A 5309-nucleotide genomic window follows, 5' to 3' on the forward strand; every position below is an offset into this window, starting at 1 on the left:
ATAATCTACTGTTTTTATCTTATAAACGTACAGCAACCATAGAAAATGTTTATGTCCAACTGTCCAAGACTCAGAAAAATACGTATATTTAGTTATAATTATTAAAATAGTTTTTGCTACCTACTTATAAACCTATTACGTATAGGTATATTCCATCATTTATTATGAATGGTTTAAGTAATTTTGTAAATTTTTGACAAAATATTTTTTAACGATCAAATTATGCGTAAACTATAATAACCTACTACATAAAAATGAACGCCACAGCACATGTATTGCACGACGTATAAAACGCTCAGTTTTCTAGTTTTTTTTATTAGTTTTTTTTTTTTTTTATCCTGGTTGGACGGAAATTCCGAAATGCACATTTTTTATAATGTACATATATATACGATTTACTAATGACGCCTACGTCGTGATCGAAAAAAAAACGCGCTATGCGATAATGTCGGTTATATACACTGCGCATACGAATGCCAGCAGACTGCACTATAGTCGCCAACCATAAGGCCGCCGCCGGGGTACATTAGATTAATGGTTTTTCCCGCTAGTCTCACACGACAAGGCCACTATCCGCACCACTAAATCCGTGACTCTCGTGTCAAATTTGGATGGTATACAAAAGAAAAATAAGTGAATAAATAAAAATATATTGCCAGTGTAACCGATTTATCTACTGCGGACCGTGAAATGTTATTAAATATTATGCATTTATACTAATAGGACCTGCAATACCATAAAGCTGGACGTTGGCATTAGGGACATTATGGTACTTACTTTATGATTGCTTAAATTGTTTTAAGCTTTTATCATTATTTAAAATGCACGGATTTGTTTCGTAAAAATTAAATATTGCTGCTGTATATAGTACCTACCGCCTATTAATGCCTATCATATGACTTTATAATACATTATATATTAATCAATTCTTATGTTATTATGAATATTTTTATAATTTTAAAGTTTACCTGAAAAAGTATATTAATATATGTATAATAATTAATAATAAATTGTAATTTGTAATAGGTACCTACGTAAAATATACCGATTAAGAATTACTGTATTTTTCTGATGAAGCAATAAATGTATTAATTTAAGGTTTTACTTTATTTTTGTATATGTTTGTCATCAATTATCTTTTTTTTATTAATATTTATTAAGATATATTTAAAATTTATTTTTTAAGACAATAAGTAAGTAGGTTACATTGTTACAACTGTTATAAGGTTATATATTTTATAGCACTTGAATAGTTTGTGGCGAACATTATTCACTAACAACAGTAATAACACCTCAAAAGCTAAATTAAAAACCATAGTTTTGAATAATAAAAATGTTTGTACCATTTAAAGAGTCCCCTGTGACGATACAATCTTCTGTTATTTAAATGATAACCACCCTATTTTACTTTAAATTATACAGCAGATTATTTTTTTTGAAAAATATGTTGATGTTTCTATAAATCAAAATTCGAACAAGCAGTTTCAAGTTTTTAAACATTGTGTACTAAGGTTAATACATAATACGCTTAAAGCTTAAACTGTACACGTATATAATTACATAATATGTAATATTTATTTGTTTATATTTACAATAAAAAATATTCAACATCTTTAAATTCCAAATCCATGATTGAATGGCAACGATACAGCAAGCTGACGACGAAAATGAACGGAAACGGTCCGAATGACGAACGACTGAAAATCACCAAACGACGAAACAAAGTTAAATAATAGATAAATAAGAGAGGGTAGGTATTATTGGCTTTTTAATTGATTTAAAAATAATAATAACTATATTTTACTATGATAATTTTATAATTTATAATTTATTGCCTAAATATAACTAGTCTAATAAGAATATAAAGAACATGTCTAAACAAATATTCAATTTACCTTTATTTTAGTTTTATATAATATAACCCCTAGGACTAGAGTACTGGGATAGTATAATGGACTGTTGTATTTAGTATGGTACTTACATAAAGATTTATAAGTCGAAAGCTTGTTTGAATTTTAATGTTATAATGTATCTAATTTAGAATCAAAATTCAAAATAATCAAAAAAATCTGCTGAATAATTTTAAGTAGAAAGGAGGTTGTCGGTATGAAAAATGGTATCGCCATAAGATACTATATTTTTGTACTTTGGTACAAAAATCTTAAATAGGTATTCGAAAAAATAAGTTCTTAAGAATGTTTATTTGAAAATTCCAATTATCAGATTTTGAATAATTACATGACTAAAGAAAAAAAGTAGATAAATATGTTTGGTGAATCACCCTCTGTAACAAATTAAAGTTATACGTTATACATATATTAATGTACCTAGCCGTATAGACTGACAGACTTTCTACGCTTAGAATCGTTTTATAAATTAAATTAATTATTATATAATTTATTTAAGTAATAAGTAATTCGTAAATAATTTAATAATATATTATCTATTAATCAATGTATTTTCTACCCACATTAAAATCTTTATAATATTTATATAATAATTAATAATTATTAAGTATAAAATATACAATTTATTATATAGATTATAATATCGATAATATTATTAAGTAATTATTAGATATTTATAATGAATGTGATAATATAATTTTTATTATGAAACATATGGTGCTATCTATTCTATAGTTATAGTTATTTACAATATACAACAGACAGAATATATCTTGTACTCGGAGCTTGGCATAGGCAATTTAAAGTACGTATACCCATCAAATAAGAAACCTTTCCAATTTACACGTCAAAACTCATAATAAATTTAAGCCTCGTAGTAATAGCTAGCGTAAAAGCCTTAATATTATAATATATTAAAATAACTTTAATAAAGTCCTATTAGGACTTAAATATAGTGAATAATATATTTAAAGTTTAAACAATTATTGTTTCCTTAGCAAATAAAAATTTAGCCAGCGTTAACCTTTTTTGTTGTAAACTTGGCCTGTAATGAATATGTAAGGTGATAAATAGCACTTAATGAAAACATGAATTTAAAGCGTGGTCCTACACTTGTAAATAATTAAAATTTCGATTTTATAGTTTTGGCCACGATTATTTTTTTAATTTCTTTCATGCACAACTATATACACACTATTCATCTCATTCGTTATATAAAAAAAAATAGTCATCAACAAATTTAAAAATAAAATTTTGAAAATAACAACGTCGAAGTAGAATTATAGTCGATAATGATGGACGCAGGACACGTGTACATTATGTAGGCGTATTGCATTTTATTAACAGATTGAGTACATATTTAATAATTACAATTTTTTAAACAAATAAATGCACTTACCTATATTTTATATTATTTTACAATTTTTATTTATGCAAAAATATTTTTATTGAACAATGAGAACCGCTTTCTATAGAAAAAAAAAAGTAAACGTTAATTTTACTGACTATTATAAAACTACTTATAATATTATGATTTACGATAAAATACTTTCTTTCAATCTAAACGGAGTTTTAAAACGATAACTACACGATTACATGTACATGAAATCAGTGTTCTATGTTTTTTATAGCGAAAAATTTATTTACTCATCAGTCATAATTTTATAACGGCTCATAAATTTATTCATATTTTTTGAATTGTTTAATATTACGATAATACCATATACTATGTGCAATCTACTATATTGTGACTGCGTCTCTGCCCATCGTCTATCTATATCGTACACCTAGTTACTATATTTTAAAATTTTTATTCCATGATACTATTTTAGAATTTACCTTACTTTCGAAATTTATTGTATACTTTCGTGAACAGGGTCCCAGACGCTGTTTATAATGTTTGCATCGTTCGACGATTTTTCATTCATCGCACGCACGTTTGTTTGTGCATTATGCAAATGTCACGCCGGTGCGCAGTGCATAACAAACAAGGTACTTTATCAGACTTTAGTAATCGTCTTTATGCTTTTTATTATTTCCCTATAAGCTATAGCTATATTACGATAATATGATAATAGTTTAAAATAATATATCATTAATCATTGTTTTAAAGGTTAAAATTAAATATAGAAGTTTAGTATAATAAAATTTATAAATGTATTAATTAATAATTATATGGGATTGCTTTTTATTTAGTATAAATTCATATTATTAAAAATTAAATGTTTTTTGGATTTACGTTTAATTTTCAATAGGATTATATGTCATACTCATAATAGTACAGTGATAGCATGTAAAAAACAAATAACAATGACAAAACATCTCTAAACTACAATTACTTAAATAAAACAAACGTACATGGATTTAAATAAAACGGAAGGCCCGTTTCACGTGGGCGCGTATCGTACGCGCGCGTTTTCGGTTACAATGGTTGAATACATACGCGCCACTCAGACTATGGAGCGTATGAACTCAATCAAATAAAACCAGAAACGTACGCACTTAACAATATTAATCTCCGTCAGCTCTGGTTCGTACCGCCGACATAATCTGAATAATCACTAATAACGGGCGCGTCGATAGAGAAAGAAAGACCAACTTCCTCCACCGATACGAATATAGTCAACAACAGCCTTCTAACCGTGATCACAGAGCAGGAGGCTACCCAACCCTAACGGAAGACAAATAAAATAGTTTATCAACAGATCGTAAGGGACGGCGCGAACGCAGTCCCAGCTACCAAAAATTATGCGTCCGAGGTATCCACATTAGGGATACTCGCAGGGGTCAACCCAATCGGTGTGCAATGACCGGGCCTCACCCTGGAGGAACCGCCTAATTGATCACGGTTGACCTCCACGCCAGGTAAGTATGCTCGATCCGACCGACGGCAGACTTTATATGCCATTCAGTGTCCTACCGACGTGTGCAGCGCGCCAAAAAACCCGTCAACCGTTTTCACATTGAAACCTTGATCACCTACCCGGTACCCCTTTTCAATACTTTCAGTGTTTAGTTTCTAACGCCCAAATGTTTAGAGCCCATTTCTAGGGCTCAAAGTACGCATATCTGGGCCACTTTCTGTCGGCCGCCGATCAGTTTCAAACGATTACCAACAGGCGCGCCATCTAACGGCTGATTTTCGCAACGAAAAATCTGCCACTAAACGCTTAACGGTTATTAAATCCGCCACAACAGTCCACTTAACTTGACAAATCGTAAAACCCTAATACTTGATATTGTACGATGGCGCTACGACCACGTTTTTTCAATTTGAAACGAATTTCCACGTACCTAGACAAGTCACTACAAAAGTTATCTGTCATTAGAGCTACTCGTGCCGTTTGCATAGAATACTTACACGATAATATTAATATTTGATGTGACAGTGTTAATGACCGC

General features: G+C 29.5%; 1 non-coding gene across 1 annotated transcript; it reads right to left on the minus strand.

The window, feature by feature from the left end:
• Positions 1-4617: 4617 nt before the first annotated feature.
• On the minus strand, positions 4618-4780 carry LOC113550744. Its single transcript, XR_003405053.1, has one exon. It is a non-coding gene; the product is annotated as a U1 spliceosomal RNA (small nuclear RNA).
• Between the last annotated feature and the right edge of the window lie 529 nt (positions 4781-5309).

This window comes from Rhopalosiphum maidis, chromosome 1 (assembly GCF_003676215.2).
Source record: "Rhopalosiphum maidis isolate BTI-1 chromosome 1, ASM367621v3, whole genome shotgun sequence".
Taxonomy (NCBI): Eukaryota; Metazoa; Arthropoda; class Insecta; order Hemiptera; family Aphididae; genus Rhopalosiphum; species Rhopalosiphum maidis.